General features: G+C 64.8%; 1 protein-coding gene across 1 annotated transcript in view; it reads right to left on the bottom strand.

The window, feature by feature from the left end:
* The window catches only part of BCOR (BCL6 corepressor), a 58,619-nt gene extending 53,904 nt beyond the window's left edge, over window positions 1-4,715 (bottom strand). Inside the window, exon 1 of the mRNA XM_090123776.1 lies at window positions 4,475-4,715. The gene's annotated coding sequence lies outside the window, so the exon portion shown is untranslated. The remainder of the gene's footprint in view (window positions 1-4,474) is intronic.
* Between the last annotated feature and the right edge of the window lie 8,646 nt (window positions 4,716-13,361).

The raw sequence follows: 13,361 nt of genomic DNA, 5'->3' as shown, positions 1-13,361 counted from the left end.
GGGCTGCTGCTTCTCACCCCGATGTGCCCATGACTGTGCAGCCCTGTAGCCCCTTCCATCCTGCTCTCCCTCCCAAGCTGCTGCAGCACTGGGGTCTGCTCTCCTCCACCTCTCCAGGGGTTTTGTCATTAGCTTCCACGGAGAGCAGGACGGGGCTGGATGTGGAAAACCAATATTGACATTCCCTTGTTTAAATATCATACATCAGAGGGGGTCACGGGCACCAAGGCCACACGGAAGGGCTCTCCCAGGAGCTATTATTGCCTTTTAAGAAGCACCGAGTGCCTTACCCCGCATACCTGCCCCTCTCCACAAGTGATGTTGCTGCCACTGGGCAAATACCAATGTTCAGGTCTTTCCCTTCAATGCAGATCTCACCCGCTGCCATGCAGAGGCCTTGCACTACATGAATGCCTCATTTAAGCCCTCTTCTCAAGGCTGTGGGAAATATGCTTCCCACATGCACTCACCTCTGTCTTTCCTTACTAAAATGCACAGTGTTTTCCTATCAAATGTGAAACAAGTAGCATTCCAACTTATTTAAAAAATTAATTGAACTAATACATCAACAACTTCCATGTTTTCAGAGCCTGCCTGGCCCTCACTTGCGAAATGAGAACTGCAGGAGAGTCATTTTGCATGGAAATCCACAGAGATCTCTTCCCATGCCAGGCTGCCCTCCTCCTGGCAAAGCCCAGCAGTGCTCAGGGCTGGAGAAGAGCACAGCTTGTTGGGTGTCCTGCACCTATAGTGCACTGCTCTCCCTGGTAGGGCTGGGGGCAATCATGGGGCTACCCTTCACACACATTACTACCACTCAATGCAGTGATGCAGGGCATCGTCTCTATGTCAGTGCATGCCATTGCCCTCATCCCCATCTACACTGTGCATCACTGCTTGTGCTCCTCTGTGCACCTCTTTGCTGTGCAGCGGGTGAGCAGGAGGCTCTCAGGTAGGAAAGAAGGGACTTCACGGGTTGCTTAAGCCAAGAATCAGGGGGAGCCATAGGAAGAGACATGCGAGGGAACGGCTGCAGGATTTCTCTTTTTATCTAAACCCCCAAACGGATTTGCCACTGAAAGAGAGATAATCCACATTATGTAGACACAAAATTACATTCACATGAACACACGCACACAAACACGTACTGTTCTCCCTTGATGGTGGGATGCTGGTGATGGGAGTGAGGCCTCGAGGAGCCCAAAGGTTACACAGGACCCTGATGCTCCCCTCCCTGTGTTGCTGGAAGAGCAGTGTCACAGCACGCCTTCCCTTACCAGGAAGTAAGCTATTGGGTAAGGCGGTACTGGTGAACCTAGGGAGACAGAGCATGGCTGGAATGTGCCCACTGCCCCAAGGTTGTGTATCCTGAGCCCTGCACCGCTCCACAATTTCTCCCCTCTGTTTTGTTGTTTATGTGACAGCCGCTGCTGCTGTAGTAGCACTCTCGGTGCTGTTCCTGCGGCTTAGCGATCGCCCCTGAGAGCACTGCCAAGGAGATTTTACAACGCCTTCAGGGCACCGAGGGCCAGCAGCAGGAGGACTATCTGCACCGCTCTGGTCCCAGGCGTTCGGACTTAGATCCATCCAGGCATTAATTCAGTGAAAGCCAGACGGGATCAGGCTGAAACTGGCATTATGCGCTGCTGGAAGCAAATCCAATCCACATAGTTTTAAGTGCATGCAAACCATTTTCTGTGGGGACCTGGACTGCCTTACAAGGGTGCTCAAGGGACCAGGTGACCGCTCGTGCCATGCATTGCAGCAGTGTAACCAGGGCTCACAGCCTTTCCCAGCATAGGGATGACCACAAAGGCCAAGCCATGAATGAAAATGTTGTGGGTTTTTTTATTTTGCCTTTCCTACAGCTGCTGTCCTTTTTTTCTGCTTCTCCTTGTGCACCCTGCTGTAGGAGAAAAGCGCTGTATCTCATCGCTGAGACACAAGCCCACTTTTTTGCCCTCTGCTGATGTTACCAAGAGAGAGAAGGGCTCTGTGCAAGACCCACAGGGAGCGCAGACAGCCCGGGGCCAATTGTTGGTGGCTGCTCTTCACACCTCCCCAAGGCCTTGCTCCGACCCAAAGTCAGTGTGTGGGGCACCACGGCTGTGCACAGCCCAGCAGGACCCTGGTAAACTGCTCCTGTGCTGGTTTGCCACAAACACTGTCACAAATAAGAAAGCAGGACGTTGTCTTAAACAAAAGTGAGACATTTGTATGTGTGCCGGCTGCTGCCTCACTCTCACTCTTTCTTCAGATGACTCCTTGCCACGGGGAGGTGTCCCCAAGCCCTCACCCAAACGAACCTACTGGACCGCTTCCCAGTCTCAGCCACCAATCAGCGCTCCCCAGACATCTGCTCTGACATCCATTCACTCTGACATCTTCACACACACGTACAAGCAGAGATTTCTGCAAGTGCCACACACACCACTTTCCCTCTCGGGGCTCAGCCACACACCAGCAACACACCTGGTTGCCACACCGCGGGATATGGTGCTCTGGCCCCATCTGTGCTCCATCACCAGCCCCAAATCCTGAGGTGCACTGAAGGGCACAATAGTCCCCACTCTCCACACCAGCCCCGTCTGCTCCGCTCCGCTCCTCTCCACGGGGTGACACAGTTCTCTCACTGCCCATTCCCAAGCGACGGTCAGAAATGCTCCCGGATTTTCGCCTCCCTCTGCCTTCCGAGCTCAGGAGCGGCACTCTGTGCTGCCGGCCCGCTGCTCTCCCTCATCACCCCCCCCTCCCCGTCTCTCCGGGGCAGCTGACAAGCGTGACAGCCGCCAGCCCGCTCTGCACGCAGGGGGCGGGGGGACGAGGTGACACTCGCTCGACCCGGGGCCGCCTCCCGGCCCGCAGAGCCCTCCCGGAAGCACCGGGGCGGCCCCGACGGCGCGGCCCGGAGCACGGGGCCCTCGTGGGGACGGCCCGCGGTGTGCCGAGGTAGGGGGGTTGCAGGGAGTGCGTGCTTGGGCTGCGTCAAAGGTATTTGTTCTGATTGTCCCTTGGCTCCGAGTTCCGTCGTCGTTGCTCTTTGTTTTAGAGCTGCTCAAGTTTACTCGCAGAATTAAGACAGATTTTAGGGGGAGGGGGAGGAAGGGGGTAGGAAGCCTTTGTTCTCCGGAGTGTGCTTGTCTTACTTTTGTATCATGTGGCCTGAGCAGCACCCCCTCCCCGCCCCCGCCTACCCCCCCTCTCCCCGGTCGTATTTACTCTATCTCGAGCCGAGTCCTTTGAAGGAAAGGGCAGAGGCGTCGTTAACCCTCTGCGCGCCTCGCGGGGCCCTCCGCCGGCTGAGCCCCCACCGGGGCCCGGCTGCGAGGGCTGCGGGTGCCCGCTCCCAAGTAGGGACACGCACAGCGCGCCGGGGGGGAGCGGGCACCGGGGGCCTCTCTGGGGGAGCCCGGGGATCCCCCCTAGATCACTCGCAGACTTAACACGGGGTTGGAGATGCCGACAAACTCGAAACAGCTGCCGGGCTTCGCTCCGGCCTGCCTGCTAAAATACGCCGATCTCCTTTTAATCTGTTTCATATTCACAAATTAAGCACTTAGCCTAGGTAATAAATCATGAGGCAGTTTACGAGGCTAGCAGGAGACAAACAAGTGGAAAGGGAAAACAATCGCTTTCAAGTGCACGCGATGCGACTGCGGAGACGCAGCCCGACCCGCGCTGCCCTGCGAGCCCCGGGGGAAGCGGGGGACCCCGCACCGCTCCGCCGCGGCCTTTGTCTGCCCGGCCCCGGCTGCCCGCACCGGCCCCACCTGGGAGAGCCTTTCCCGGTCGAGAATTCACGCGTCAGGCCGCCGGCAGCCTCGCCCCAACAGCCACATCGCTTCGGCCGTGGCGCGGAGATGCCGCGATGACACCGAGCTCCGGTGTCCGGGAACGGGGAGCGGTGCCGCTGGGCGAAGCGGCCGCACACGTGTGTGCGGAGCCCCGCGTCTGCCAGGTGCCCGTCAGACGGAAAACAGCGCTCTGGCCGCCGGAGGAATGCCCCCCACCCTCTCGGGCCCGTTTCTGGGGCTGCTGGCGGAGGGTACGCTCGGTCTAGGGGGAGGCGGCCCCACCGGCTCGTCGGGCCGCCGTCACGGTCACGGCGCGACGGGGCGGCCCCGAGGGCAGAGCTCAGCCCGACCTCCTCGGAACCGAGCGGCGGGGGCTCGAGCGGCGCTACCCCAGGGCAGCACGGGCTTCCCGGCACTTTCCGCGAAGGCTCCGCTCCGGAGAGCAGCACGCGAAGGCCCCGGACAAAAGCCCCGGCGCTAAGACCCCTCCTGGCAATGTGCAGCCCGCCCCGAGCGCTTCGGACTTTTCTCGCTCCGCGCCGAGCTGTGCGGTGGCAGCGGGGCCACGGGCGGCTCCGGGTCGGCGGGGGGGGGAGGGCGGGGGGGTGGGCAGCGGCCCCGGGAGAAGCGAGGGGGAGCGGGGATTGAAAGGGACTCCCGCGCGTGGGAGCGGCACCGACCTGAGTCCGTCCGCCCGCTGCGATCGGAGGAGCTCCCGGCGCGAAGAGGCGCCGTCAGAGGCGATTTATCTCCCGCTGGATCGCGGGCTGCGCTTCCCGCATCGCCTGTGAGTAACAATGGCAGCTCTCAGCGGCTTTTCACGCTCTCCAGCGGACGAGCGGATCGCGGAAGGTGCCCGCGCCCCGCTCGCACGGCCGCTCCGCCGCATCCCTCTCGGCCGCCGCCGCGCCTTGTGCCGCTCCGCCGGGAGCCGCTCCCCGCGCCCCCCGCCCTCCCCCGCCCGCCCTTCCCTTCGCTTTTCCATTCTCAGGACTTTGGCGCGCGGCCAGCAATGTCAGGAGGGGATGAAACTCGACACAGAGATCTCAACCCGGAGCGATTTCCTCCTCCCCCCTCCCCCGCCCCCGTCCCCCCCCCCTACCCCAGCCCCGAAGTTAACTTTCAGCTACTTTGGCCGCATTTCAGTTCGGAGAGAGGGGGAAATTGCAGGTCACCGCCGCCTGCTCGGCCCGGGCGTGTGTTTCTTTCTTTCTTTCTTTCTTTCTTTTTTTAATTTAAAACTGTGCACACCGGGTCCTGAAATTCATCTGCGACCCTGGTGTGCCGCCGTTAACCCGTATGTGCCCCGACCCGCACCTCTCCGGGACTCCGCACCCGCCCGCCCCGCAGTGCCGGGGGAGCAGCGCCGGCAGCGGAGCCGCGCTCACCCCGGGAGGATGCCTCAGCACTTTCTGTGTTCCGCGCTTCCAGCAGAAGGGAAGCTAATTCCTCCGCTGAGGGCCTCAATCAGGCATTTATTTGACACTCATGATGCATGAACGGCTAAACGCTCGTCTGAGCGGGGGATCAGCCGCTGCTTTATAGCCCGCGAGTTTTTTGATGCAGGTGAATTATGCTGATCCCTGAATGCCTCCTATTCCTGGGGGGAGGAGAGAGGGCGGGGGAAAGCAAGAGTGGCGGGGGGGGGGGGAGGTATGAAAACACAGAGGGGGACGCGCGGGGCGGCCCCTTCTCAGGGGCCTTCATCTCAGCTCCGCACACCCGGGAAACTCTGGGGTCAGGGCTGTGGCCCGCAGCCCTCCCGCCCCGTCGTCCCCGGTACCGGCCCGGCCCGCATCCCGCACCCCTCCGGGCCGCCCCGTCCGCGCCTCCCCGGAGGCACAACATGGAGAGGGGAAAGGCACGGCGACAACATGGAGGGGGGGAGCCGAGGAGGAGGAGGAGGAGGGGAGGAACCATATGGAGCAGCGGGGAGGGAGCCGAGGGAGCCGGAGGAGGCAGCACGGGGCAGGGCGGCCGAGACCCGGGGGCACGGAGCGCGGGGGCGGCCCCGGGGTGGGGGTTGGGGGGGGGTCGGTACGGCCGGGGCTGGGGGTGAGGCGGGGGGGCCGCCCCGAGTCGCTGCCCGCGCTGCGCGGCCCCGCGCTCTGTGCCCATCTCTCCCGATCCCCTCCGGGGAGGTTTCTTCTTTTTTACAGCTTCTCCTCCTGGCCTCTTTCCAACTGTTGTTCCAGGACCGAAAAAAATAACAATTAAGTAGGAGGCATGTCTTGTGACTCGCACAATCTCTCCTAACGCCCGAGTTCAATTTTACACAACATTTAATACAAATATTAAAAATCAATATATCAAGGGGGCTGTTAATGAAATGTTACAGGGAGTGTGTGCCTCCAGATAGGATTCGGTGGGAACGCGTGTGATGCAGCGAGAGCGGGATGCGGCCGTCTGCTTAATCCCCCCGCTAAAAACAAAAGATAAAGGTGTTCATTAAATCATATCGAATCGAATTAAACTCTATCGTCGGGGCCTTCCAGCAGAACAGGAGCCTGAAAAGCAGGGGATGGAGAATGAATCTCAATGCGGCTCCTGACGACGGAACGGGAATCGGAACGCATTAAAAATAAATCAGAGCGCCGCTGTAGGTCACAACGCGAGGATAGGACGGTGCGGGAATCTCCGGACGGGCAGAGAGCCCGGCACAGGGAAGGAAAAGCGGACTGCTTGAGCCGTGGGTGACGCGGGGGCTGCGGCACTCCTTGCCTCGTTGGCGAGGGCCGATGATCCGCCGGCCCTTCCCCGGCTCCCGGGGCTGCAGTGTGCCCCTCGGCGCGCTGCCAAGCGGCGTCCTGCTGGCTGCCGGCTGCGCCCGCCTTCCCCCGCTCTTTGCCCCTCTCCTCCTCCACCCGGGCCGCTCCCTGCTCTCCCAGGCTCGGCCGCGATGCTCTCCTCCAGCCCGGCCCCTGGCACTGCTCTGCGATCCCCCCGACCCCTCTCAGTAACCCTTCGAAGCCGCAGAGCTCGAGGATGAGAGGACGCTACCGGCCCCGACGGCACATCCGCCCCCCACCACGGTCTCGGCGCACGGCTGCGAAACCCAGACAGGAGGCTGTGGGGCTGCCGCGCTCTCTGCCGAGGCGCGGAAGGGAGACGAGGGCCCCAAAGGGAGGTTGGGCCGCGGCCCGAAGACCCGCTCCCTCCCGTTGTCCCGCAATTCGAGCCTAGGCCACGCTCTGCTCCGTTAAGAGCCGAGGGCAGCGCCCGCAGTGCCCGGCAAAGGGCTCTGACCGCCAGGCCTGCCCCCGCCGCGGGGCCGTTCTGCCCGGGCTCTCCTCCAGCTCCGGCTCAGCTCCCCGAGCTGCTCGGGGCCGCCGCTTGGACTTCGTTCTCGGCTCTCCCACTCCGGCCCCCGGGACCCGCTCACTTCGCCCCCTCCCCCGAGGCCGTGCCGGGCCCGTCCTCCTGCCGCCGCAGCCCCTGCACGGCGCAGCGCGGGCCGAGCCGGGAGCGCGGCAGCAGCGGGAGGCAGAGCCCAGGCACAGCCGCGGCAGCGCTGCTTTCCCCCGGCTCCCGTCGGCCCCCCCGCACGCTCTCTGCTGTCAGACGGTTTCCCGGCGCTTCGCGATCGCGCTGCTCTGCTCTCTTCCCCTCCACCCCCCCTCACCCTTCTCTCCGCCCCCCGGGGCCGGGCCGTGCCGCACGGCAGCGGTTACGCGTGCAGCGGCTCCGGAGCGCGATAAACACCCCCGGCCCCGCGCTGGGCCCGGGCCCGCCGCCCGCTGCGGGGAACGGCCGCGCTGCCCTCGGAGCTGCGCACTGCAGAGCGGGGCCGGGGGGGGGGTTGGTGGCGGCGGCTCCGTGAGGCCGTGCCGCGGGGCTGCGCTGCCGGGAGCGCGGCTCCTGCTCCGACCTGAACCCGCCGCTCTTCTGTTTGTTTATTTCCCGGCCGCGGTGGCCGGCTGCCAAGCACGCGGACCTTTCCTATTAAAAACCCATTTCTCTTGCCCTGCGCGGAGCGGCTCTTCGCTGGCTGTGCTCCGTTGTGCCGTTAACGCGGCGCTGCGCAGCGCAACCGAGGTCGGGGGGGGGGGGGGGGGGTACCGCAGCCTGGGAGGCGATGCCCGGCCCCGTGGCCCCTCGCCCTTATCGGACGCCTATCCCCAGCACGGGGTTGACGCTGCCCCTCCGGCCGGTGCTCCCCGCGGGGCGGCTCCCGGCCCTTCTCCTTCCCGGGGGTGTCTATCGCTCGGTCGGGGCGAGAGGATCCAACAATAAAGTAGATTGAAATAAGTCTGCGGTTGGTGAGTTTCCAGCGATACTTAATGGCACTCGCAGTAAACAGTCCCTCTCTGTGCTAGCGGGGAAAATCATCCAGACACAAGCGCATTCCACCCCCTTTAGGGCTCCCTGGCTGTTATTATAGTTATTGCATTACTCTGGTGTAAGCCTTTTGTAACTAAGCTTCTATAAAGCCCCGCTTACAAGCGCCCTGATTAGAATTTTCCTTGCCAGCAACCAAAGGCCACCCGCTTTCCAGTGCTATACAGAGGGAGCCGTCAGCAGCCACCCCTCTGAATGTGCGCTTTGTTCCTGCTAACAAGGAAACGAGTGGGCTTCCACTGGGGAGAATGCGGCCCTTCTGTCGCAAGGAGCTGGGGGGCACCGGGCCCGGCGGCGGCAGAGGGGTCACGGGGCCGCGGGGTGCGGGTCGCCCCTGGTCCGGGAGGGGAAGGGAAGAGAAGGAAAGGGGGGACGCGGGGCGATGCTCTCCCAGTGTCCGGCCGCAGGGCGAGAGCACAGGGGGGACGGGGTGAGCGGCGAGCCGCAGGCACGGAGCGGCACCTCGCCGCGTCCAACGCCGGCGCCAGTACCGTGTAGCAGTGCCGGAATGCCGGGCTTTCGCTTTCACGCAGGATTTGTGTAACACGGAGCATTTCTCAGCTCGCCTGATTTTTAACTTCCTCTAAACCTCTATGTTGTTCTTGTTTGTTTGTTTGTTTTCCCTCTCTCTCTGTTCGGAGAGCGGCAACGTGAGACCAGGAGGAAGCACGCCGCTGCCGTGCGAAATGCGGACCATGTGTGGGAGCGATATGCCCGGCGGCACCCGGCGGCGAGGGGGTGACAGGGCAAGGCCGGGCAGGGCTCTCTTGCTGAGTGCCGCCGTTCCAGGGCCGTCCATCACCGCCGGTGCCATACCGACGACTTACGGCCGTGCGCCGTGCCCGTGTTGATCGGGATTCTTTCGGTCTGAGGCTTTCACGATGTGCTTTGTGTTCGCCCACCCCGAGGCTCTGCGGGCAAAGGGTTAAATCTTCGGAGGGCTGGAAGGAAGCAGCCGAGTTTCAGCAAAGAAAAAAAAAAAAAAGAAAAAGGAAAATAAAGAAAGGTGGGGGAGAAGAAAGGAGTGGGAGCAGAGAGAGGCGAGGGCCGCACGATGCCCTGATCATCCCTCTGGCTGCTGGAGAATAATAATTAATCCCAATCGTAACCCGCGGCCTTTCTCTCCTATTGGGCTCTGTCAGGAAGCGCCTCCGGCCCTGGGGCTCCCCGTTCCCTCTCCGCTCCCCCCTCCCCGTCCCTTCCCTGGGCAGTGAGAGGAGAAAGGGCCGCCCTGCCCACCGCCGCCCGTGCTCCTCCGATCGCGGCGCACAGCTGTGGCAGCGCGGTGCCTCCTCCAGCTCTCTCTCCTCTCTCCCGGCTCCGGCTCGGCACCCTCCTCCTCCTCCCCCTTTGTTCTCCCCCCTCCGCCTTTCCCTCTCTTTAAATAGATTTCAAGGCGCTGCCTGGTGGAGAGCGGCTCTCCGGAGAGCGCAGCTATCGCTTCCCCACCGCTAACCTCCCCCCTTCCTCCGTTCTCCGAGCACAACGCGATCCCGGGGCCGAGCAACCTGCGCTGGGAAAGATAGAGAAAAGCACAACTGGGGCCCTCCGGGTCGTGCACGACCGCGTGCAGAGGGAGGGCTCGGGTTGACCCTCCCGAATGAAGAGGGCCGAGGGCAGCGGGGAGCCCTTCCCGGGCCGTGCCCCCCCACCCGGAGTGCTCCCGGGGCGGAGGGAGGCCGAAGAGAGAATGGAGCGGAAGGAGGCGAAGTGCCGCTCGGAGAGCTGTTGTGATAGATGCTCGGCTTCGCTGGTGAGAGAAGGAGTTAAAAGCGAGCGAGCTGCTTGTCGATCGAGCCGCTTCCCCGAGCGGCTGGCTGGAAAGCCGTCCATCAGCAACCAGTCCGACCTGCCCGTGATAATATGCGATCAACACCAAATCACCCCCGCCAGGCACGATCCATCATCGCCGCGATGCGATGGGCCCTTTTATGGCTGTGTCTACGCGGGGGGCGGGCGGGAGGGAAGGGGGAGGGAGCGGAGAAGAGGGAGCGGGAGCGCGTGAGTGGGGAGGGGGCATCCGCCGCAATGGGAACCGCAGCCCCCCCGGCTCCTGGAGCGGCGGAGCCGAAAGTTGCTGGGCCGGGGCTGCGCCTGGCAGCGGGCCCCGCCGCCTCCGCCTGCCATCAGCCTCCCCTCCCCCCGCCGGCTCCTCCGGGGCGAGCTTGACTGGCGTTAAATTAATAATTAATCGGGTGAAATTGATTAAAGGGCTCTGCGCGCGATGGGGCGCGGGGAGAGCCCTTCCCCTCCTCTCCGGCAGCGGGGAGCTGCCGGCCCTCGGAGCTCCGGGGGCGCCCGGCCCGAGCAGGAAGGAAAAGGGCGGCGGGGAGCGGGGCGGGGGAGGAAGGCGGCGGCGGCTGCAGCAGCAGCAGCAGCCCCGCTGGTGGCTGCCTGCAAGCGAGAGCGGCGGCAGCAGCAGGCGAGGGCTGGCCCCAGGCTGGCTCGGCTCCGCGCAGCTGGGAGTGCGTGTGCGTGTACAAAGCCGGAGCCCGGGAGCTGCTCGAGGGCGGCGCTCGGCACCACAACGCCAACCTCCCCCACCCTTCCCTGCCCCCCCCCCTCCGGCCGAGATCAGTCTCTGCCACGGAAGGAATGGGGAACCGCAGGGGACGCGGCCGGGCCGGCGCACGCCTCAGCTGCAGCCCCGCCGAGGTGGGAAAGGGTTAAACGTTGGCGGGGGCCGGGGGATGGGAAGCGAGGGGAGGGGGATGCCGAGCGCAGGGAAACCACAGCGCACCTGGGCTCGGCTTGGGAGCCGGAACGAGCCGCCGTCTCCTCCTCCTCCTCCCTCCCTCCTCCCTCCCAACCGCTCGGTGCCCGCCCGGCCCGGATCGCGGCTCTATCTCCGCAGCAGCGGAGCGCAGATCTCCCGGTCCTATCGGCCGCTCTTTCTAACCCCAGTGACCCAGATAACGCAGCGGCCTCGCCCCCGTTCCCGCCCCGCAACGCGCCGGGGCCCCGAGTCGCCTCCTCCCCCCCCTCTCCGCTTCCTCCCCGGGGGCTGCACGGCCGCCCCGGCGCTGCCCTCCGTCCGCAGCCCCTCCCGGCCCCTGCGGTGGGGCACCCTCGCCGGGCCCCGCTCCCTCGGGTCGGGGCGGTGCTGCCACCCCCCCGGGCCGGCCCGGGGTCATTGTTTGCCTGTGCGGAGCCAGCCCGCCGTCAAAATACCAATTAAAACCCAAACAAACACCCCGAGCCGGTCTTTCCTGGACACGCGGGTCGGAGCCACCGCAGCCCCAGCGTTGTTATTCCTGGGCTGGAAATAGCCCTGGCTCCGCCCTGACAATCGCCTGTCAGAGGCCTCTCCTCTCCCCTCCCGGAGGCCCTGCCCTGCCCCGCTGTATTTACTTTGGAAGTGTGTGCGCGGACGGGAGCGGCGCGGTGCCTCCTGCCCGGTTCCCCCGGCACGCGGGCTGTGGCGGATCCTGTCCCCGCTCCGCGTGACCCGAGATAACCCGGCCGGGGGGGGAGCGGCACCGGCCCGGCGCCGACGGGGGAGGGCGCGGGGAGCCCCTCGCTGCGGTGCGCGGAGGGGCGGGGGGGACCGGAGCCCCTCGGCTTGGGGGCGGTCCGTGCCCCGCATCGCCTTGCGGGGAGGGGGGAGGAGGACGGCGGGGCGGCGGGGAGATGGCAACGGGGCCCGTACCGCCACGAGGGCCGAGCAGCGAAGTTATCACCAGCCGTGACCAAAATAAATGCCTGTGATAAAAAAGCCCTGACAGCATGATCCATTATGCGGGTGTCACCGCGTACAACGAGGTTCAATCAGATACGTCGGTTGCCGTGGACAACGGGGGAAGCGGCGGTACCGGGCTGACTGCTTTGCCGGAGAGGCGGCCGCGCTGCCCTAATGGGGGTCACACGGTGCCATCTGCGCAGGGGTGGCCCGGCGCCGCTGGGAAGGCACCGAGCGCGGCCCCGCGGGCTGCCCCGGCCCCTACGACGGCACGGGTCGGGCCCCCGGGGGCGACCGCGAAGCCTCCCGTCTGGGCGGTTCGGCACGACTCAGCTCGGCTCCCCGTGTCCCTCAGCAGCCCGGGGCGCGCCGCGGTAATCACGGAGCGTTTGTTCCGTGCGGCGCAACCACCGCCTCCCGAGCGCTGCCCTGTTATTAGCGGGGAGAGGCGAAGGGGGAGGGCTGCGCTCTCGCTGCGGGCTCCGCGCTGCTGCACGTCCTCGCCTCCGGCGGAGCCGAGTGCAGGTGCCGAGCGGGGGCCGCGGAGGCCCCGGGGTTAACGAGGGCTTAGGGGCAGCGGGGCCGGGCTCGCGCGCTACATTCCTACAGAACGCCTCCCCGAAGAGGGGGCCCGCGGCCAGACGGTACCTTTCGGCCCCGGCCCCTCTCCGCCGCCCCCGGGGGTGAGGACGCGACCTCGAGGCATAAGGCACGGCCCGCGGCGGGGTGTCCCCCCTCCCCGCAGCCCTGGCTCGTGGTGCCCAACGTCCCGGTGCGGGCGCTGCGTGGCTGCGCTACGATCCCGAGCAGCGGCACGATGCCGCGCCGCCGCCCCCCCTCTCCGTCACGATTTAATGCTTTCCATGTTCGTCGGCAACTGCGCTTCCGCAGAGGAACCCCGGCGCGCTCCCGGCCCGGCGCTGCGCTGTATTGTGGCGAGAGAGGCGCAGCCGGAGTGAATCCATTACGCCGCGATCCGACAGCACAGGTTTCTGCGGATACCCTCTGATTTACATTTAAAACAGCGCTCAGCCATTGTCTGCCAGCCGGGAAAGAAAACACAGCCCCGTAACTTCCAATGACCTTCAAAGAAACGCAATTAACTGCTGCAATTATCGGTGCACGCCTTGTAGGAAAAAAAAAGACACAGGTGCTCGCCTCGCTGCTGTTTCACCTGGATAAGCAGCCCGTCTCCCTTTCTCCCCCTCACCCCCAAACGCACACCTCTGCAGCTCCCAAATGCAGGACCCCCCCAGCTGAGAACAGCGCGGCTTCGTCACACGGCCGCACGCAGAGCTCCGCTGTTCGCGACCGCCGCCGGCGGGTCTCTTCGCGGCTCCATAAAGCGCTGCTTGCCCGCCCGCCCCCACCCCCCTCCGCCGCCCCGATACGGAATTCAGGTTAATGGGGTGGGCTCAAAGCCGCGCTCCCCTTCACCCCAAGCGCCACCGATCTGCGCCCATCGACCCTCGGAGATAACACACCGACACCCCGAGCCCCCCCGGCCCCGGGAAGCACCACCACGGGGAGCGGTGGAGGGGGGAGGGGGT

This window comes from Phasianus colchicus, chromosome 1, assembly GCF_987193195.1.
Source record: "Phasianus colchicus chromosome 1, bPhaCol1.hap1.1, whole genome shotgun sequence".
NCBI classification, from domain to species: Eukaryota; Metazoa; Chordata; class Aves; order Galliformes; family Phasianidae; genus Phasianus; species Phasianus colchicus.
This window is presented reverse-complemented; position numbering and strand designations above follow the sequence as displayed.